General features: G+C 45.8%; 1 long non-coding RNA gene across 1 annotated transcript; it reads left to right on the plus strand.

The window, feature by feature from the left end:
• Window positions 1–8,031: 8,031 nt before the first annotated feature.
• Window positions 8,032–16,392, plus strand: LOC145716711 (uncharacterized). The gene is made up of 3 exons (XR_014139509.1): window positions 8,032–8,482; window positions 8,840–8,908; window positions 15,600–16,392. It is a non-coding gene; the product is annotated as an uncharacterized LOC145716711 (long non-coding RNA).
• Window positions 16,393–23,531: the final 7,139 nt, after the last annotated feature.

The raw sequence follows: 23,531 nt of genomic DNA on the forward strand, positions 1-23,531 counted from the left end.
ATGTTTGTCTAGTATACTGTTTATTTTAAAAAGTCTTATGCAAACCATATATCTGAGAGTTAATATCCGGAATATACAAGGAACTCTTACACCTCAACAGCAAAACAAAACAAAACAAAAAAACCCCACTACCTAATTAAAACACAGAGGAACTGAATAGACAGTTCTTTGAAGAAGACATTCAAATGGCCAACAGGTACATGAGAAGGTGAAGGTGTGCAACATCACTAATCTTCAGGGAGATTCAAAGCAAAACCACAAGGAGATATCATCTCACACCTATTAGGATGGCTATTATCAAAACAAGCCAAAGAGAACAGGTGTTGGTGGGGATGTGGAGACAGGCGAACCCTCTTGCACTATTGGTGGGAATGCAAACTGCTGCAGCCACCCTGGAAAACAGTATGGAGGTTCCTCAAAAAATGAAAAATGGAGCTACCCTATGATCCAGCAATCCCACTTTCGGGTATATAACCAAAGAAATTGAAATCAGGACCTCAAAGAGTTATCTGCTCTCCCCTGTCCACTGCAGCATTATTCACCATAGCCAAGACAGGGAAGCAACCTAAATGTCCATCAGTAGATGAATGGATAAAGAATATGCGATATTCACCTATAACGGAAGAGTATTCAACCTCAGAAAAGAAGGAAATCCTGCCATTTTGTGAACCTGGACATTATACTAAGTGAAATAAGCCAGACACAGAAGATTGTCTACATACTACATAAATACCACTCACCTGTGGAGCCTAAAATAATCAAACTCATAGAAACAGGGAGTAGAATGGCAGTGCCAGGGGCTGGGGGAAGGGGACCCAGGGAGATGTTGATCAAGGGTACTAAGCTTCGTTTATGCAAAATTAATAAGTCCTACGGATCTACTGTATAGTACAGTGCCCACATCTACAACACTATGTTGTGTCCTTAAAAATATGCTAGGAGGGCAGATCTTACGTGAAATGTTCTTATCACAACACACATGCACCCAAATCATAAAGAGGGCTGTAAAAACTTTTGAAGGTGATGCATATGTTTATGGTATAGATTGTGGTGATGGTTTCGTGGATGTATACTTCGAATTCATCAAGCTGTATACATTAAATACTTATAGTTTTTGTACGTCAGTCATTCCTTAATAAGGTGATTTTAAAAATCCTCATGTCTCTTTTTCTTTTTCTTTTCAAATATTATTTATCGTTTCTCTATTCTCTTAACTAGATTTATTTTTTAAATATCAACATTTATTCAATACTTATGAATATCAACCACAGCTACCAATGTGCTGGGCACTGTTCTTAGGACTTGACATATAAGAACTCGCTTGAACCTCACAGCAACATTAATGGGTAGGTGGTATTATTTTCTCCATTTTACAAATGAGGAAATAGAGACTCAGGTTAAGTGACCTGCCCAAGGTCACCCAACTAGCAAGCCCATATTTCCTGGCTACAGGGCCTGGAGACATAGTACTTGATGCACAATGAATCAATGAATATTTTAAGATGTAAAAGTAGAAGAATTGATGTTACCTAAAAACAGAGGGAGAATAAAATGATAGCAGAACTGTTAAATAGTTCAGTGATTTGCCTTCCACATCTTTTAGGAGGGTTGATCCTCGGGATTTTCACGGTCACTCATTCATACATCCATTTAAATCACTATTTCATAAATATTTATCAAATCTTTGTTATGCTTCTAACAATGGTCCAGGCACCAATCCATGTGTTTGAGATACATCAGATAAGCAAACAGGCAACAATCCCTGTCCTGGTGATTCTTACATTTTAGCTGTTGGGATAGGAGCAGGGGGAGTATGGGGATGGCAAAACTTCCTGTCAAAAAAAATAGTGTATAGCATGGCATTTGGATAAAAGGTTAGTTTTATTCAATTCTGTTGTGTACATTTCTAGCTAGCCATCTTGATTCTATAGATGTTCTCATTCTACAAATATTTAAGTAACTATCATGAGCTGGGCCCTGGAGGAGGGGACCAGACAAGCACCAGATGCCAGAGCTGAGGCTTGGGAGGTTTCCCACAGGGACGAGGGGGTAGAACTGGACATGCGCACTTATTTATGTGATTCTCACAGCGAATCCGAAATTGGGTCCTGCAGCACCCCCGTAAACACCCCGCAGAGCGACAGAATCAATCCAATCCAAGTTTGTTGAATGAATAAACTATACCGTCCACACACTTGCAGGGAGGGGAACCCGGGAACATTTCAGAGAAATGCAATTATCAAACGCTTCTCTGCGAAGAGATGAAATTGACCTCATTGCCCACAGGAAGCGGGGACATTTCGCTGGTACCAGGAGACCTTTAAATAATGACGTGCACACTCCAGGCTCTCTAAGATTGAAAGAGACAGGCATCCCCGTGGCTTTCCCTGGGCCTCACCTCCCCCTTCGGTCATCAAGGCAAACCCGGGCTGCAGACGGGACCCGCTGCCTTCAACACGGGCCTTGCATTAGATGCGTGTCAACAGAGATTAGCTCAGCCCTACCCGCCGCCATTTGCCATTTGTTAGACCACCTTCACCAACCCCGTAATCTAATCTCGGCTGGAGCAGTGCCTCTTCCAGGTTAAATGCATTAAAGGAGCGGGGGGAGTGGGCTGCTCAAGGCGGCGTGGCCTCTCGCTTTCTGACAAGCCTGACCCCACTCCAAACCCCTCTTCCCCAGAGACGCCAGGGGTCAGAACCTCCCTGGCATGGAAGGGAGCACACTCGAACGGAGAGACAGAGGATATTGGAAACATATTCCGCAGGCCTCTGCGCTTTGGAAACCCAAGAAGAACAGGAGGTGACAAGTTAAAGCTTTCACTGCTGGAGCTAGTTTGCCTTTCCTGGTTTCAGCAAGAACTTGATAAAGATGTCGGTGGGGTGGGAGAGGCGAGGAGGAAGCAGGGAGAGTCCCAGAGCAGATGGTACCTGGAGGAACGGGAGGGATGCTCTAGACACCTTTCCTGGTAATTTATGGGGGGACGGCTCTCCGTGGCCCGGCTCCGTTCCCATTACACGTGTCTTTGAATCGTGTGATATTTCTTAAGCAAATAAATGTTTCATCGGCACATCTCACCTTTCCTTTTGCTTGTAGCTCCTCCAAAGCCCTGATTGGGGGCGGGGGGCATCCATGGGGCTTGCTGCCATTTCCACTCCACGTCTTGTAGGGTCGAGAGGAGAGAGTCTCCGCTTTCCTCTGAGCGTGCCTGCTCATCTGTGTGTTCTTGTGATCTTCCTCCTACCCCCAAGCTCTCCTCCATTCATCTCTGCAGAGCCACGTCCTGTAGGGTTTCTTCTCTTATTCGGTGTCTCTTAACGCTACCCATTGTAAGATTGATAGCCACCACCCGGGACCAGCCACCACCGTCATCTCTAACATGGTGCCGAAATGGATGATTTTTTTTTTTAAGTGAAAGTATATGACCAGAAAAGGGCTGGGTTGTAAAGGCTCAGCCTGATCAGTTGTCACAAACTGAACACACGTGGCATAACCAGCACCCAGCATCATCGGCAGCCTTGTGTCCCCCTTTCCCTAAGGCAAACAATAGCTGGACTTCTAACCCCAGCAGTTTGCTTAGACTCTTTCCATACTTGACCTAAATGGAATGTGAAGGTCCCCACTCCTTTTTGTCTGCTTCTTTCACACAGTATTATTTTTGTGAGCATCCTCCGTGTTATTGGGGGGGGGGTCGTAGATCATCATTCTTTTTAATCCCTACTTTCCTATTCATTGTGTGACTATTTCACAATTATTCCTCCATTCTACCAAGAATGGGCATGTGGGAAGTTTTCCATTTGGGACTTTTATAAGTACTACCAAGTGCTATGAAGTGTCCAGGTCATAGCTTTCTGTGAACGTATGTGTGCACTAGAAAGTGCTTTAAATCACAAAAACCTGACTGCACCTCTCTTTCCGGTGCTTCAGCAGATCTTCATTGCCTTTAAGGTAAAAGCCCAATTCCTTACCACGGCCTTCAAAAGCCTAAGGAATCAAACCTCTGCTGGTTTCTCCATCCCGGCAACAGATGGCAGAAGCACAATGTGTGCAGGGACACAGTCGGGATATAGGTGAGTGGAGTGGGAGACAACGAGGAGGGGTGGGGACTGTGGCATACTGGAGAGACCAGGAACGGTGGTCACTGGGCCCAGCTGATGGTTGATGCACACAAGTGGGGACCCAGTGTAGCCAGATTGCCCCCACTTTAAAAAAGTTGGAAGCTTTTATTTTTTTATGTGAAATCTGCCAATTTTGAAATGTTGACCATTTCTGGGGAGGTGGGCGAGGGGATGGGTGAACTAAGTAAAGGGCATCAAGAGTACTGAGCCCTGAGTAATATATGGAAGTGTTGAATCACTCTATTGGACACCTGACACTAATATAACACTGTATGCTAACTACACTGGAATTAAAATAACTTTTTTTCTTTAAATGTTGGCCATTTCCAAAATGGTCTTTAATGTAATGACACGAGTGGAAAAAAATACATGTGTTTGGGTAGCATCTGGCCTCTGGATCAGCAAGCCCGAACCCCTGGCCCTTCCTTACCTCCCTGGACTCTTCACTGTTCCTAATGCATTCTGAGCTACACCCCATGCTGAACTGTTCGAGGTTCCTTAAACACCCCTATGCCCTCCTCCCTGGGCTTTGTTTTCCCTATTCCTTCTGCCTGGAACATTTTATCCCTTGTACATCCTTTAGCTCCTACTCAGTCACTACCTTGTGTCCAGAAGCTCATCTGAATCCTCAAAGTGAGTCAAGGGATGCCCCAGTACATTTCTAGGGCATTCTGCCTTACCCCTCTCATGGCACCCACTGCAGTGCCCATTACCTAAACAGGACCAGGCACATAGAAGGTGTTCAGTACATGCTTTGTGAATGAAGAAATACCACCGATGTAACTCTACATCAATTATATCTGCATCGCTGTCTCCCCCATAAGGAGCCAAACAGATCGCTGTCACTCCCCTGCTTAAAACCTGCACCCAACTCTTGAATGGTTTCAACAACAGACATTAGAACCGCAAATGCTTAGAGGGGTCATGGGAGGGACACTGGGTGCGGTAAGCTAAGGGTACGACAAGGAGCTGTTGGGTGCAGAGAGCAGGAGGGAGCCTGAGAGACCCTGGTAGGGGGAGGAGAGGGTCTCCGTCCTCATTGTCCTCACAGGACCTGGAACACGGTCAGTCCCCTTTAAACATAGATGCTACCTTCTTCTTTGCTTTCTTTTTTTTTTTTCTCCTTAAGTCTGACCATTACTTCCTATTGTTTTATTGAGATATAACTGACATATAACATTATATTAGTTTCAGGTGTACAACATAACAATTCGGTATTGGTCCATATTAGGAAATGATGACCCCAGTGAGTCTAGTTAACCCTGGTCGCCACCACATAGGCCTCTTTCTTTTTATGGCACGGAACGAAGTCTCACTTGGTTTCCAAGGGGTCGGTGTAATAGTTCACGTGTAGGGTACAGTATGTTCCCTGTGTTTGCCCCCTATGTTCGGGAAAAGAAGGGGTGCTTGGTAACACAGCTAAAGGTGAAGAGAGACAGACATCCTTTCAGCATAATGCGGAAGGGATGGGGTTGAGGAACCGGCCATGCTTGGAGGTGATGCTTCACCACCCCCATATCACATCCAGGGGACAAGGATTGCTGACAATTCAGAGTAGGGGATGAGGAGAAGCAGGGGGGTCTTGGTGAGCTGAGAAAGGCATGGAGAGGACTGAGCCATGGAGAGGGATGGAGGAGAGATCCCAAAGGTGCCTGAGACACACCTGGGGACAGGGACCTTGAACAGTGTTGTACCCTACAGGCCCCTGGCTGGGCTTCTCGGGGGATGTGGCTTTTGAACAAAGTGTTAAATAAGGAGAGGCAGCTCTTTGTCAGATGAAAGTGTCCCAGTCGAGGAAACCATGAGAGCGAGCAAAGGCCCTAGGGAGGGATCTGGCCTGGCAAGGTGGGGGACAGAAAAAAAGGCCAACAGATCTGGTGCCTTGAGGCTGGGGAGCTTGGGACAAGGTGAGCTGGGAGCCATGCTCCAGGCTGAGTCGGAAGGAGCCTCAAGGCCGTGCTGAGAGTGTGGGCTTTTTCTGAGTTAGGCAGGAACTTGGTAATTCTGCATTCTAGCTCTTGCCTCTGGTGACTCAGCAGCCCCTTGTTTTTTCTCTCTGGTTCTTGGCGTCTGTTCCCAATACCACCTCTCACGATCTTTCCCTCACACCTGGACCCCACCCAGCCCAACTGAGTCATTCCCTCTGGGGGAGGAGCCCAGACTTGTGTGAGTGAAAGCCTTGCAAGTCATTCTGATGCACAGTTAGAGAACCATCGGATCAAAGAGATCGATCTATCTCTATATCTATTTATCTATCTACTTATCCATGCTCCATCTATCTATCCATCTATCTATCCATCTACTTACCTATTTATTTATCCATTTTTAATCAAGCAAAAAAAATCCAGGAAGAATATTAAAATGACATATTTGTCTCTCTTAGTATAGCAGCTAAGACTTAACATTTACAAAAACAATAGAGGAAAAAAGATTAGGTAAGTCTCACCCAAGGAAATAAAGACCTCATTTTGCGATCACTCACGACACTACAGTGAATAAGCAAGTACCTAAATATCATTCAACATTCATGTGGGTTTTCTTAGGAAAAATTCCGGGAAGTAGAAGGGCTTAGTCAAGAAGTATTAAGTTTTCGAAGTTTTTGATAACTTATTGTCAAATTGTTCCCATAAAAGGAACACCATTTCAGACCTCCCTCGGTCATGTTTATTTATTTTTCAAAAGACAGCTAAAATACAAGAGAAAAATTGGAGAGAATTTTACCTCCATATGTGTTAAACAAAGGGTTATGTGCTCTTCTATGTAAAGAATAGAATTATGTAATAGAATCGTCATAGAATAAGCAAAGTTCTAAAACCCAAAAGGAAAATGAAATGGAACAGGGTCATGGACTAATAATATATGGTAGAGAATGAAAAACTCACTAATGAATATTTTTTAAAAAAATATTCACACATATTGGTGACCAAAGAAACTCAAACTATAATCACAATAACATATTTCACTCTCAAGTTTACAATCAAAGCCTATTTACCATGCTTGTGAGAGTCAGCTGTAATGGACATTCATACAATGTTGATGGGCTTCTGAATTGATACAACTTTATGATGGCATTTGACACTATGCATCAAAACCCTGAAAAGTATTCATTTTCTTTAAATGCTTCCCCTTCCAGGAATTTTTTTTCCAAAGAAATAAATGTGGATGTGCAGCAAAATTTGGTCACCAGCTTATACATTGTACTGCTGAAATAATAGTAAAAAAAAAAAAAAAGTCAGAAACAAAGGAAATATTCAACAATATTGATTGGTTAGATACATTGTAGAATATTGTAGCCTGAGAAAAAGATACAGAGGGTCAAACCCAAGATACAGACAACTGTTAGCATAAACTAAGAAAAAGCAGTATGCAAAACCATGCACCCAGAATGATCTCTGTTTGAAACGCACTGACGCTCCTGGCTTACTCAATAGTTTTATTCTGGAAAGTCTTGGGCAATTTAAATTTTGCATAACTCAGAAAAGCTTGTTTGTAATCACTGCATGTTTTAAAGTTGCAAAACTTTCAATGTGCCTTTTGTGTGCCTGCATGAACTGCCCCTCAAATATTTTCCTTTTCATTGTTGAAGTAGCCAGGGTCGGCGGGAAAGGGAGGGCAACCAGCTTGGAAGAGCCCCATATACCTCATTCAGCACTGGCCGCTTAGGAAGCGCTAGTTAAACACTTGACGGATGGTTTTGTAGGCAGGTTGTGGTAATCTCCCTGATGCTCACCAAGTATTCCTGGCTCTCTGGCTCTCCGCACGCCTTACGTTATCCCCGCCCTCCTTGTGATTAGATGGGATCATGTGACCAGTTCTAGCCAATGAGTTGTGAGCAGAAGTGATCTGCGTCACTTCCTGCCTGAAGCATTTAACAGCGGGTGTGAGCCGCCGCCCCCCTCACGTCCACCGAAGGTCTTTTCCACCCCTCTTTGAGCCTCCGTATCCCAAATGAGAGCTTCTCCATTCTCCTTGTTCTTAAAAGGACCGTGGCATGGAGCAGGGCCTTTGGCTGACCTGTGATGAACACGTGGCCTGACTCAGAAAGGAGCCCTTGTTATTTTAACCTGCCGAGATTTGGGGGAATGTTTGTGACTGTGGCATAATGTAACCCCTTCACACTTAACGGGTGACCTGCAGACCAGCTGTATCAGCCCCACCTGGGAGCTTGTGAGAAATGCAGAATCTTGGGCCCCCCCTCAGACCTCCTGAATCAGAATCTGCATTTTGATCTGTGTCCATCTTAACTATGATCTGCGTGCATGTTAACGATCGCACAGTTAGCGCATCCCGACTGACGCTCAGGGGAGGGAGGAAGCATAGCTTAGCGGTCAAGACCATGTGCGCGGAAGCCTGGCTTCTAGCAGGTAAGCCACCTAGCAGCGGCGAGTCTCTTCGGTCATTGGGGACCTATGTGACCCTGAGCTAATGCACAGCCCATGGCCGGTGCCTGTGGATGCTCACTCATCGGGAGCTGGCATTAGCATTCCAGAAAGGGAATGAATTGCCACATGCCCAGACTGGAAGCTCTCCTTTCTAAAGACATTTTCCTTTACCTCTGCAACAAGAGTGACATCTTCTAAAGACTCGGGATGGCATCTCATATGAGAATTCCGCAAATATTGATCAATGGAACCACCCACAACGGGGCTCCTGTCAACCACCTCGTCACCTTCAAATGATGTGTTTATTTACCTAATTCCTTTCCTGCTCTGTTTCTGCAGCTCCGCGGACTGATTCCTTGCCTCTCCAACCAGGAGACCTCCCCAGGCCTGACCTAAGTGTTTGCAAAGGTAAGAACATCGGTTAGCGTCGAATTCTTTGGGGGTAGGATTAATACTCCCTCGCCAGCTACCCTTCCCATGACTCCATGGGGCCACCACCTCTGAGAACTCTGGTGGGGGATCGTTCAGCAGAAGGAACACGCACATGCGTTCACACACCCTTCCGCTTTCTGTCCAAGACAGAGCAAAGGAAATACCTGAGGGCAAGACAATGATCGTCAGACTTAATACTTTCTTTCCCTCTCGAGAACGTTCCGTGGTATGTTTGTTCATTCCAGCCTAAGTCTTCCTGTGAGGACAAAAATGCAGGGATTATTTGTCTTTTTGTAATAGGGAGAAACCGAAGTTGAGTGGCTCCCCTAAGGCCATAAGGGGTAGTGGCTCAGAAGGTAGCATTTGGGGCTGGGCAGGATAGGGTACCAGGCCAGGGACCACCAAAGACGAGCCCTTCAGCATCCTGAACGTGCTATTCATCTCTCCAAACCCAGTTTCCACATGCAAACCAAGGCCCAAAGCTACTCCAGCTGGGAACCCGTCCCCCCCGCCCCCCACCACCATGCACTCGGGAAAGCCGATTGGAATCTTAAAAATCAGAGTGTTGGATGCAGCAGTCCTGTGGAACCTTCCAGGAACAATGACACTTAATTGGATATTGCAGAAACAGGCATTACACATAGCTCATTTAATCCTCCTGGTCAGAGAAACAGATACAGAGAGAGAGAGAAGAGAAAAGGTCAAAGGAGGAGACAGAGAGACAGAGACACAGAAACAGAAAGAGAGAGAGAGAGGGAGGGAGGGAGAGAGGGAAGGAGAGAGAGGGAGAGGGAGAGAAAGCACTGCTTTCCAGGAACTGTTAGCATGTCATCCTTTACCAACAATGGAAATTACACCTAGAGCCAAGTCATATGTGGGAAACAGAAGCCCAACAGGAGACACAATGATGGTGGGTCTCTACCATGGGGACAAGCTATCCCATTTCTCAGGGACGAAGAGTTTTCCCCCCCGGCGGTGGGACTTTCAGGGCTAAAACTAGCCAAGTCCTGAGAAATCTGGGACCAGTTGGTCACCCTGATCTGATGAGGCCACAGCTAATAATACTAACTGTCCAGAAAGGGGGATGCTTCAGGGCCAAAGGGACAGGCGACAAAGAAGGATTCAGCTGGATGTTTCAAGAGAAAGAATCAGGAAGCTCCTGAGGGCACTCACGGTCCTCCCTCCTCACACAGAACCGCCTGAGCGGAGGTTTCCAAGGTTTGGGTTGTTGAAAAGGGGAGGAGGATGGTGGTCCATTTTTTTTGGAGGAGAGAGCAGTGGGGAAAAAAATGGGAGGAACCAAAGCAGAGAGAGAACCTTCTCTAGAAGATGGGCATCAAATAATAAACCTTGAACAAATAAGCTCAAAAGAATAAATAATGAATCCACCCCAAGATATTTTTTAAAAAGAGGGGCATCTGGTAATTAGGGAGGAAAAGAAGGCTCGCCCTTCGCTGGCATCCCCTTCTGGCAGGGAAAAAACCAACAGAGCAACTTCATCACACCGATTGCTTCACGCTCCGGCAGGCAAGTGATAAAACCATCAGATGAGGGTCCCCCATCCCGTCTCCCACAGTCACTTTCACCAAGTGTGCCGTGTCGAAAATAATGAAGGCGGCTTGATTAAATGTTCGCTGGCTGCAGCCACTGTGCTAATTTGGAGATGGGCTTATTAGTTTAATGACCGCTCCAAATCATCAGAATTCATTAGCATTAGTGCCGAGGCTCTCCTCGACATCAGCCCAAGGCTCCAGGCTGCCATGGTCGCCATTCCTCTACTTCTATCACTCCTGTTTGTGTGTGTGTGTGTGTGTGTTTGTGCACGCCCGTGCGTGCATGCATGCGTGTGCATTCAGACGTGTGCATATGTGTGCACGCGTGTGCACGTGCACGCTGAGCCTTCCTATTTGTTTTATCTGCATTGTGCTTTCAGCTCTTCTCCCCCGAATGAAAAGTTGCCATAGCTCTTTCTGCTTTCAGCACAGCCATAACGTACAAAGAGCGTCTCTGAGTGTTTTGGTGAAATATTCTTTTTCGTTAGACCAGAGTGTAAACACCAAAGCCCTTACTAGGACCCGAAGGCTCTACATCATCATTCACCTTACACCTGCTGCTCTCTCCATTATTTCATCTCTGATGTGTCCCCTTCCCTCACTTCCCTCCAGACACATAGGACTCTTTGCTGGTCTTCAGACATATCAGGCATGGTTCCTACCCCAGAGCCTTTGCACGGGCTGTTCTGCCTGGGACACTCTTCCCCAGGATAGCAGCAGGTGATGCTCCCTCACTCCTAACTCTGCTCAAATGGCCCCTCATGGAGGCCTATTCTAACCACCCCATTTAAAATTGCAACCTCCCCAACCCTCCCATGGCACTCACCCTACTTTGTTCAATCCTATCGGACATGCTATATGACTTACTTGTATATTTTATTTAGAGTCACTATCATGTTGTTGCTGGCTGTTTTGTCTATTGCTATGTGCCCAGTGCTTAGAACTCTCAGAGAACTGGTGCTCCATCAATTGTTGAATGAATGAATGAATGAATGAGGAAGAAATATACAAATGAATGGAGTCAGTATGCAAGGAAATAGGATGAGTATGGACTCAGGGCGAGTGGTGGACTGGGGAGTATCCAGAGTGTACGAGGTCTGTCGGTCATGGTGGCAGCCACAGTGCAGGCAAGGAAGTAAGGAAGACAATCCGAAGTGGGAAGCAAGTGGGGCTGAGTGATGTTAAGAAGAGGGGAAAAATCCCAAACCGCTGGCCATGGGTATTCCTTCAAGTTACCTTGTGTTTTGCATCTCCTCCTTGTGTTTTGCCCTACCCCCTTCTTGTCTGGGGATTTCTTCGAGATTCTCTCTCTTGTATCTCTCTCTCCATCCACTGCCCCTTTGGGGTCAGGAAGCGGTTGTTAGGCAACCAGAAACCCTTGCTAAAACAAACGGGTTGGGGATTCTAAATTGAATTTGACTTGATTCCTCTTTTTCTCATCTGTAAAATGGGTCATCTGTAGGTAATATGGTAATGCCTCCCTGTGAGGCATGGGGGTCTCTGGATCTCCACCCCCATGGGTTCACACAGGGTACAAGGAAAGAAAGGGTATAGTGCAAAAAGATGTTTTCAAGGGCAACTACTTTCTTTTTAAAGATGTATTAATTTTCTTTTTAATTATTACCAAGGACTAAGTACTCAGTATAGGAAACATGGGGAAGGCAGAGGAAATGAGGAATATTTCGCTCCTTGTTTTTGCAAAGATCCCCTGTCATAAGTATTTCCTTGGTTGTAAGGCGCACACACACTCTCCTGATTTCTGAGATCATGGTGCATATTAAGATAAATAATAATACATGTATGTAATATTTCACAGCACCTATCCCACACCCCCTGAGAGCTGACATCAAACTAACACTGAATCTTATAAGGAAAATCATCTTAGAATTTAAAAAGTATAACAGAGTTACACACATAAACACATACACTTACAAAAATAACTTCATACTCTTGGCTCTGGGTCTGATTTTCTTTTTTTTCCACTTACCTTCAACCACACCAATATCTGGCCACTTTGGCTAAGGAACTTGGCTTCCAGAATATGTGGTAGGTAGGTAACTAACTCAAATTCTTGTGAGTTTTACCCATCCCTTTAACCCTACAAATAAGTTTATTGGGCATTAATTCCCTAGTCCTTTTTTTGGACAATTTAAAAAATGTATTTACATGCAAATCCTGATTAAATCTTGAATTCACAACTTACTGGTTATGTGAACTAAGGCAAGAACTAAGGCAAACTTTCTAGACCTCACTGTCTTGATCTGTGTAATGGGAACCATAGCAGCACCTTCTCTGGGAGGTAACTGAAAGGATTATGTAAAGAAAATTAAGATTATGAAAGGGGAGGTAAAGAGCCCTGATGAGAGACCCTGGCACATAGAAAGCATTCCATAAATGGCAGCAAAAAATAAATGGTTCAAAATTAGAAAAAGTCTCCAAACAGTGCCTGGCATACTCAATAAATGGCAGCTACATTATTATATATTAATGGATAATCTGGAGTTTCGGTGAATGTTAGGACAGTAAAGGCTCTGATAAATCCTGTAAGAAAAAATAATTTATTTAAATCCCTTTAATCCAGTATTCCTTTTCCCGCCCCACCATGGGAAGTTTGGATCACTGGGGAGGGGAAAAAAAAGAAGGAAACAAATTTGAAGAAAAATACATAAAAAGACAATGAAGAAAGTAAAAATGACCTGTAATTTGTAACTTAGATTTAAAATGTTTATCTTCTTCTATCTTTTCAATTTTTTTCTAAACATACATGTGTATATATGTATAAAAATATGTGTGTATGTGTGAAAGAGAGAGAGAGAGAGATGAAACTGTATATACCTTTTGGTAGCTAACACCAAATGTTTCCACTCAATAATAAAGTGCAAACATCTTTCCAGGTCGACGTCTTTAGATCTTGCAAATGACAAGAGAAAAATAGCAGAGCCTCCCCACCGAACACAAACAACCATAATCCAAGAGTCTTTCTACCTCCGTGCGCTCGTGCATGCGTGTGTGTGTGTGTGTGTGTGTGTGTGTGTAATTATGGTGCTACAGGTGTATGGGACCTGTCTCTCTTGGACTTGACCTGATAGCTGGTGATCAGACTAATGGTCCAGGCACCGTGGCAACCTTAGGAGCCGCTCTTGAGCGAGGGTTCTTCATTGTGGGCAAGTGAGAAGATCTTCTTTCTCGTTTCATTAAAGACATTTTTTTTCCTTTAGCTTGGAGGTATAGTTTAATTAGAAGGTTCTTCTCCAGGCTTTACCCTTCCTCATTCCCCTCTCCTCCTCCGAAGAGCCTGCCTGAGAAAAACCTTGTTCTCCAATGTGAACAAACAGATTTATCCCCATCGATTAATCTGTCACTGCGGAACACAGCGTATGGGCGATGCCCCCTCAGCATGACCCTCTGTGGGCTGTTTTTGCTTTTATCAGCTGATTTTCCTTAGGTTGTGAGCTTCTTGAGGAAAGCAACCCTGTCTGATTTATTTCTGCACACTCAGAACCTTCCATGACACGAGGCGAGGGTTTCAGAATGAATGAGTGAATGGATGAATGAATGCATGAGTAGGTAGTTTGCAAAATCTTTCCCAGCTTTGCTGGCTTTCTTCTCTTTCACATACATGTAGTAATAGGGGACCATCGCAATTCTGCTTTGGAGGGAAGGAACTTTTAAAACCTAGATTGACTCTTCTGTCTTTCCCCAGGAAAAAAAACCCACCCCCCTAAAAAAACCCAATAAAGGTCTTTATGAAAAAAAAAATGCAATAAAGTGGAGATCATACACAGCATTAAATAACCCAAGTAGAACACTGTGATTGATTTGGTAGGGTATTTTGAGGAAAGACTTTCTCAAGTTCCCCAAATCTCAGTGTCCCGGTGACCATCCCCTGGGAATCCTGTGAAAGTCTATATACAGTCATGCATTCTGCATTAAAAATGTATAAAATTCTTGATGACTCAAATGGCCACCAGTGTTGTGAGGTAGTAGTCACGGCCATACAAATCTAAAATATTCATCTTCCCTAATGTGTCTCACGGGATTACTCAAATTCTGTGTTGACTAAAATGAGCTCTCTTCCCTCTACATTTACACATGCCTAAAGAATTGTCTCAAAGTGTGAAGAAACCAAGGCATGCAAGTGAGAGACCATTTCATTCTCTTTGGAGTCTGGATCCTAGAAGAAAAAATACCATTCCAATGGTTGAAGTCAGAGATGTTTCTAGAGGAGTTATTTACAGAGGTATGAGCCAAACTAACAGAACCAGAAAGGGATGCTAAAGCATGCAGAAACTTCTAATGGCAGGAAGCTGTATCTAACCCTGGAATGCAGGGGTGATGAGAGGAAGTGGAGCTCTCAGGAGCCATGGGGGGTGTGGCCCCCCAGAAGCAGTGCAGACCTGGAGGACCATGATTTCTCTCAGCACCATGATGCCAAAGCAAAGAAGACATGGGGGCACTAACACTCTGACACCTCTCTCTCGACATCCCCCAGTCTCCTGCTGGTGCTTCCCATTAGCCAAACTCAACCGAAAGTGAGTGACAAGGGACATAGTTCGTATAGCCTGCATGCTCCAGCCTTCCGGGACACAAAGAGGTCAAGCAGGGTGGAGAGTTGATTTTGAGGTAGGGGCAAAGTTGGAATAAGCAGCATCCTGCTTTCAAGAAGATAAGGGACAGGATAGAGCAACCTGCTCATTTGTCGAACAGACAGTTGATGGGCGTCAGGTTTGTTGGGTGGTATGCTTGTGCAGAATTGAGATAGAATCTCCCTGCACTTTGGTGAGAAGTGCTTCTTTCTACGTCACGCATCCGAGTTTGGTCTGAGTGGTAGATGGAGAGGAAAAATAAACAAAGGATACTGGGTCTTTGGTGTGTTGTATGATCGGAGTTGCTTGAAGATTTTCTAGCTAAGAGATGCATCCTAATATGGCAGCCAGCCTCTGGGATGTCCGCCAGTGATCCTCCCCTTCTATAGTCCCCTCCCACACTGGACTAGGATTGCTCTGTGTGACCAATGGCATGCGGCAGAAGTGATGGTCTGTAACTCCAGAGACTAGATAATAAAGGAGGTTGCAACTTCTCTCTCTCTCACTCCCTAAACCTCCTGCCAACAGCCACATGAGTGAGCTCGGAAATGGATTTCCCTGTTGGGTCATCAGATGAGACTGCAGCCTTGCAGGCAATTGAGAGTAACTTCTCAGAAGACCCGGAGCCCAAACCATCCTGCTAAACTGCTCCCAGATTGTTGACCTTCAGAACCTGCGAGATAAGAGATGTTTCTAGTTTTAGCCACTAATTTTAGCGGGGGGGGGGCTTCTCCGTAACACAGTGGCAATCAATAAATACAAACTTCGCTGCTTTATGATAATGATTGTTAATGTGCATTGGGACCTTTTATTCTGTTCTAATCACAATCATTCACCAGGCCTGGGGTCCAGATTCTTGTAACTAGGCAGCAAGGTGCCTATTTAGGGTCTCTGTTTCTTTGAACAATACAGATCATAATCCTGCCTATCAAAAGGGCTGTCCTAAGGATTAGAGGGAATAAAGTATTCTAAGTGCCTAGCGCAGTGCCCCAAACAGAGTGGCTTTTTCACAACAACAACAACAACAACAACAAAATTAGCTATTATAATTAACCAGGGAGAAAATGGGTTTTAAATACTATTTATGCTTAAGAGGATGACCCCAAGGAGACTAGAGATAATAGTTCCTCCCTGTGGCGTGCCATATTTCATGTTCCTCTTGCTTTAAAGCAATTCGCAATTGCTTCAATGCCCAGTTTTCCAAAACAACAGGCTTCTCTGCCAAGCACAGTGGCCTGGCGCTTTGAAGCATCTCCCTCCTGACCGTGGAGAATCAGCTGTCTCCACTCACGTTTCCTTGGCAGAGTAGGGAATCCCTGATTTTCTGGATGTGCTCTGTCACTCCCTGGGTGCGAGCCAGGCTTTGCTCATGATTTCCATTCTCTGATGACTCGGGATGAGTATGTGACTGAGTCATAGAGAGCTGGGGAAGTGGTGGGGGGTGGGGTGCAGATGGCCGTGTGGGGCTTATACTGAAATCACCCGGGGATGAGAGACCTCAGAAAATTGTCCCCAGCCACAGCGAGTCAGAGCACAGCTGACCCGAGCTCTGTCATGATTCACATTCAACCTGGGAAAAGTCACGAACTTTCCCCGGGTCCTGGGAACTGCCACTCCTTCTGTCCCTCTAGGAATGTCTCTAGGAGAGCATCATCCCATAGTTTCCATCTTAAAGCTCAAATTGGCATTCAGGATAATCTTCCCACCTTGGGAAATAAAGGAAGAAGGAAAGAAAGAAAAACTTTTTTTTTCCTTTTTCAGCCCTCCCATTCCCCCCAGAAGCCAGTCAAAAGCAAAACGAACAACAGTAGTGAGTAGCAGTCATTCTGTGCCAAATCTCCCCATGAGGCATAGAAAAGACTGGCTGGAGAGGGATAGAGTAGAACAGTCGAGAGGACCGAAGGCAAGGATCCCAGTATTTCCTATTCAAGGTGGTCAACCTTTTAGACAGACACATGTTCCAAAAAGTATACCTATAAGGATTTTATTACTGTTTGTAGTAGTGAAAAATAAGAGGCTACAAAAATCTCTATCCATTGGTGACTAGTTAAGTCAGTCAAGATATTTTCAGAAGCAGAATACTCTATAACCATTAGCAAGAATGAGCTATATTTCCGTGTCCTGAAAAACACACCACACACAGAGATGTATAGTATAGCCCATTAAGTGGGTCATGCCAGAGTGTAATAATAGTAAGTCCCATTTCTGGTTTGAATTATCATCTGAGTGTATGTGTGCATATATGTATTTAAATAAGAATTTTAAATGTCTGCAAAGTTACACACCAAACTGTTAACGGTAATTGGGGGTGGTCCGGATTTGGGGGGAGGGCCAGAAGAGAATCAGCTTTCATTTTTTAAAAATCTATAAAGTTCTGTAGTATTTGAAGTCTTACAATAAACATATTTGTGGTTGACTTGCGATTTTTAAAAAATTAAACAGCTTAACAACTGAGAGGTATAAGGCAGGGCACCTGAGTTCTGCTGGTTTCTGGTACCCTGTCTAGGGGCGTGGGAAGAGGCAAGAGCTATGTGATTCTCTGGGGGAAGTTCTCAAACTCTGGAGTCATCTGGGAGTTCGTTAAAATGCAGATCTGGGGGCTCCAGCCCCAGAGATAGGCCCAGCCCTCCGACCACTTTCTGTGCATCCTTGCACAAGCTGCCAAACCTCTCTGTTCCTTTGTTCCCTCATTTATAATCAGAGAATAAGATTCCTTATGTGCTAGTTCTGAAACTTGAGTGTCCATTGAAACTGCCCAGAGAGCTTGTTAGGACACAGGTCTTCCTCCTCACAGATAGTTCTGAGTCATCAGATTCAGGGAGAGCCTGAGAATATGCATTTCTAACAGGTTCAGGGTTGCTGAAGCTGCTGGGCTATGAGCCACACTTTTTCAATTTTCTTCCTTCCTTCCTTCCTTTCTTTCTTTCTTTCTTTCTTTCTTTCTTTCTTTCTTTCTTTCTTTCTTTCTTTCCTCCCCTCCCCTCCCCTCCCCTCCCCTCCCCTCCCCTCTCCTCTCCTTCTTCTTTTCCCACATTTTGAGAACCACCATCTTACCAAAACAAACCACAGGTTGCTCTGAGGAGCAAAGGAGACCTTACATAAGAGAGCGTTCCGAAGCTAGAGAGGGTTGTGGCATGGTGGTTAAACATCAAATCCTACTTCTTCTACTTAAAAGCTCTACAATTTGGGGGAAAAAAAATCACTCCCCCTTCTTGAGCCTTTGTTTCCACATCTCTAAAATGGGTATAGCATTTTACAGATGTGGGGCATCTGTGAAATACATACAAATTATTCAACGGGTATCATGGGGACACCGTGAATATTATTTCCAATGAATGCGACCTGTTGAGTACAGAAGGTGTCCATGAGTGGCAGACCTACCGTAGATCCAGTTGACCTTTGAACAACATGGGTTTGAACTGTGCGTGTCCACTTCTACATGGATTTCTTTTTAATAAATACAGGACTGTACTATACATGTATTCTCTTCCTTATGATTTTCTTAACATTTTTTCTTTAGCTTACTTGATTGTAAGAATACAGTGTGTAATACGTGTAACACAAAATATACGTTCATCGACCGTGTATGTTATCGGTAAGGCTTCTGATCAAAGGCAGGCTGCCAGTAATTAAGTTTTGGGGGAGTCAAAAGTTACATGCAAATCTTCAACTGCTTGATGTGTCGGTGTCCCTGACCCCTGTGTTGTTCAAAGGTCAAATGTATATGCTTTTATTACTATCTGTGCTAAAATACTGTAAGAGAGAAAAGAAAATTATTTAGGCACCAAGAGAATGCAGCAAACATTTACTGATGCTGCCTGTGGACTGAAGGTTAGCCCCTCCCTGGGATAGGAGGTAGCTGGATTCCTTTTATCCAACTATAGCAGGAAAGCTAGGGGTCAGGAGCCTGAATTCTGGTGCAGGTGCGCATGGGTAGAGTGAGTCATGGGACCTTAATTCTGTGAACCATTACTCCCTTGCATGGAACTGGAAATCCTAGGACCTGCCCTAGAGGCTCTTGGAAAAGCAGCCAGTCACCAGAATCAAGAGCTCTTTGGGCAGCCCCGCATTTCCCCCTACGGACCTATTTGAACTTCAGACCCCCTGGGAAGACTCTCCTCCAACCTGAGCCTGGTTCTTCCTCCTTGTCCCGGTTTTCCAGTCTCTCAAATCCTCAGGTCTTTGTCCAGGTTCTGCGATTGTACGGCAAGATTACAAACGGATACCTCCAAGCTAAGCATCTGTAGGCAAGTTCTGCCCCCCTTGTTGCCATTTGAATATGGAGAACAGGGACCTAAGAGTTGTTGGGTTGTAGGTGGTCTTCTAATGAGGTCTGTTGTCCTTACCACTCCTTCTTGCTTATCCAGTCACTGTCCCTTCCGGGGGCATCCTCACATGGCTCCAAGGGCTGTCGTGCTGGGGGCGTCCCCGGCTACTCTCCTATGACAAGATGGCTGCCAGCCTCCTCGCAATTTCTTCCTTCCCAGCCCAGGGGCCACCCAACTGTGCTCTTCTAACCACATCCCCAGCATGTTCATTAGAGAATACCTGAAAGCGCTCATTAAAATTGCAGATTTTCGGGCCCTAACTCAGATCTGTCTGAGTGAGATTCTCTAGTGTGGGGTCCCACTTCTGCAATTTTTTAAAAAAATTCTGTTTATTTGAGAGAGAGAGAGAGAGAATGAGTGAGAGAGAGAGAGAGAGAGAGCACAAGCCAGAGGAGGGGCAGAGAAGCAGACTCCCCGCTGAGCAAGGAGCCCAACATGGGACTTGATCCCACAACCCTGGGATCATGACCTGAGCCAAAGGCAGATGCTTCACTGACTGAACCACCCAGGCACCCCCACTTCTGCATTTTTAATAAGCTCCATGGATTCTTATACACAGTGAAGTTTGAGAATCCCCGCTGTCCTGGATTTACTGTCTGTGCCTGGTGAGTTGGTTCACAGACCTGCCACCAGATCTTGTTACAGCTCTTTTGATATATAACGACAGTGACTGTTATCAGTAAGCATTTATAGCAAAGTGCTGGCAACACTGCAGGGCTTGGGTCAGCAAACTGCAGCCTGCGGGCCAAAGCCAGCTCACCTCCTGTTTTTTTTGTTGTTTTTTTTTTAAGATTTTTATTTATTTATTTGAGAGAGAGAGAGAATGAGAGAGAAAGAGAGAACATGAGAAGGGGGAGGGTCAGAGGGAGAAGCAGACTCCCCGCCGAGCAGGGAGCCCGACGCGGGACTCGATCCAGGGACTCCAGGATCATGACCTGAGCCGAAGGCAGTCGCTTAACCGACTGAGCCACCTAGGCGCCCTCACCTCCTGTTTTTATAAATAAAGTTTTATTGGAACACAGCCACGCCCATTGGCTTATGCCTTGCTTGCTGCTACTTTCATGGGCTACAGAGGTAGAGTTGACTAGTTAGTGCACCATCACAGGGTCAGCAAAGTAGAGGGTATTGACTCTCTGGCTGTTTAACAGAAAACTTATAGACCTCTGCTATAGGGGCGAGCCACAGCTCCTGCCAGCAGAGATTTGGTTCCCTTGCTACAGTGGAACTGTAAGCAGCCATGACAAGTGAGATCATAGAAGAATCATTCCTACCTCTAAAAAGGACTTATACTGGAGAATTAAGTGAAAAACACAGAAAGGCCAGATTTCCATCTCGAACAATTGTTTTAACTTCTCTGAGCCTCGTTCTCCTTATCTGAAAAATGGCTGCAACCAAAACACTTCCTCTGGGCATTTGTAAGGATTAGGGGAGTTGACAAGTCAAGGGCTTGGTTGCTGTCGGATGCATCATAACCCATCAAAACTCCGAAGCCATGCTTCTTGTCACTGTGTGGCAGGGTTTTCCTTCTCTCCATTTCGCTTGCCCTCTTCTTCTTAAGGTTTTGCAAAATTGTACAAAACATGACGCTCGAGTGTGCGAAACTCGACGCTGTAAAAGGAAGTGCACTTGTTGATTGCCTACATGTTTTCAAGATGCATCCTGCCACGTGTGGGAACTTTCCTTTGCCACCATGTATTGTTCGCAGGGTTTCATGATGCTAAAAGCAAACCACTTGGGAACGGTTCCCTGACACTGTTGCCAGTCGCCCCCCCCCCCGTAGTTGAAATTGTATTTGCCTGTGGGTTCCATTAATAACTGATCCCTATATGCCTTCATACAAGTACCTTCTCTTTGTCTAGCCTCAGGTTCTCTGCCTGTAAGGAGGCAGCAAGGGGGAAGGCTCTCCGAGCTCCTTTCCGACTCTGACACTCATCTGCATTGGGACTGCAGGGCAGCTCTAAGGTCTCCCCACTGGGCTCCCGGGAGAGCAAAGCCTGTGAAACAGTTTTCCTCTTTCTGAACTGCTGGGCGTGGCGGCCTTTTCAGCAACCCTGGGATCCGGATTAGGGGTTTGAGCAATGCCCTTAAGCCCTGCACTCTATTTAATTTCCTTGATTTATAGCGAGGATTTCTCGCACCTCCAGAGGGGAGAGGCACTGCCATGCCTGCTGGCTTCACAGGCTGAGCCCGCAATTCCTGAGCCTGTTTACCCCACCGTCGCTACAACACGGTCCATCTCCAGGGGCCCTTGCGTGCCTTTTTTGAACGAGGTGACAGAGCCAAGCCCCGGGACCTCTCCACCCACTTGGATTTCCTCACATGGAGGTGACCCCTGGTTCTGGTGATGCACCTTTCCTTGCTGGGAAGGCGGCCCCGGGAATAACATGCGAATTTCACCGGTAGCCCCTGGCAGGTCCTCCTCTGACCTTCCAGGTCCCATGTGTTTCCCTGATCAGGGGGTGGGGGGGTGGGGATGGGGACCAGCCTGGCCTCAATGTGGAACCCTGAGAAGTCTTGGGCCTGGGACAGCTGGAGGACGTGTCCAGGCCAGCAGCAGGGAGCGTGGAGTGCGAGAGTCGGTTCCAGCTTGAGTTGGCAGTGCTTCTGGGTCAGAGGGAGAATTGGGAAGGAGATCCAGGATCCAACAAGAACACAGGAGGGGAGAGGAGGCCCCTGGAGAACTCTGTCCTCCTTTCTCATGGCTTTCCCCTTTAGCTGGAGCCAGGTTTGCTTCAATATCAGCCGGTATCACCAAGGTGAGACCGGGAAGCTGGCAACCCAGGTTTATCCATGAAGGTGCAGATGGCCAAGTCTAGCTGTACATACAGCAGGTAGTCCCACAAACACCCGATGTTCAGCCGCCACTGGTCCTTTGCCCAGATTCCAGCTCTGACACCTTGGCAAGTGTTATGCATTTTTTCAAACAGCCCCATGTGTGTGTCTCTCTCCCTCTCTTCCTCTGTTTTTTGCTCGTCTCCCTTCTTGCCGACCTCCCTTTTCCTAGCTCTGCGCCCTCAGTCTCTTTCCCCTCTCCCCTGCTCACCTGTCATTCTCCCCATCCTCCCTCCCTCTCTTCTATTTACATCTTCTCCCTTCTTTCTCTTCTGCCCCCTGTTCCTCCAGCAGGCCCCATCCTCGTCTTCTCTTCTGGTGTCCTTCTCCACCTTCGAGAACAGTGCTTCTCAGTGTGTGGTCCCCAGACCAGCAGCAGCATCACCTGGGAACTCACTGGAAATGCTGGTTCTCAGATCACACCCCAGACCTGCTGCATCAGACACTTGGGGAGGGGCGGCAGCAATCTGGGTTGTCATAAACCCTCCAGGGGATTTCGTGCACCCTGAAGTTTGAGAATCACAGTCTTCGAGGAAAATGGTAAGTTAGAAAAAACAAACAAAAAGCCAAAACTCGAGTGTCTTTGAATGCTGATCCAATAAGCCTCCTTTCTAAGTAAAACCCTCCTGTACCCATTAGCTAATTAGGACGTTGGACCACCAGCCTGGTTGAGATGCTTTCAGGAGCAATATAAGCAATCACGTTCAAGTTCTCTGATTACTATCATGCTTCTAAATCCCTTCTGCCAACCCACATCTTTCCTGTCCCTGCACTTAGCCTGGACTCCTCTCCCTCTCTGGATACTTTAAGGGGTACAGAGAGCAGGGGACATTGGATTCTATGTCCAGCAGGTCACAGTCTGGATCAGCATCTGCCAAATTCCTCTGATGTTGAGAGGGATGTTGCTAGGAAAAGGGTTGCAGTCTGGAATATGGGAGAAGTGGAGAATGCGGAGAGAACAGATTTCTTTATCACAGGACTTTTCAGAACCTGAGTGCAAGCTGGTAGCATGTCCCGAACTCGACCACAGAAATGCATTTTCTAGCGGGTGTTGCAGAGGATGAGCTCACCTGGGAATACTGCCCTGGAGCTACTGGGAAGGCCCTCCCCCTTCATGCATAGGTCCCTTCAGGGTCAATGTTGTCTACAGAGCATCATCTTGGCTTCTTCACTTTATGATATATGCTGCCCAGTTCAGATGAGGCTCCTGGGGAGAAAGGTCCTGGGCCCTCCCAACATGCCTCCTGGTTGGGGTCTAAACGGACAACGAGCAGCCTTTAGTTTTCAGACCCCGGGGAAC

Source organism: Leptonychotes weddellii, chromosome 13, assembly GCF_054177405.1.
Source record: "Leptonychotes weddellii isolate Sample4059 chromosome 13, ASM5417740v2, whole genome shotgun sequence".
Taxonomy (NCBI): Eukaryota; Metazoa; Chordata; class Mammalia; order Carnivora; family Phocidae; genus Leptonychotes; species Leptonychotes weddellii.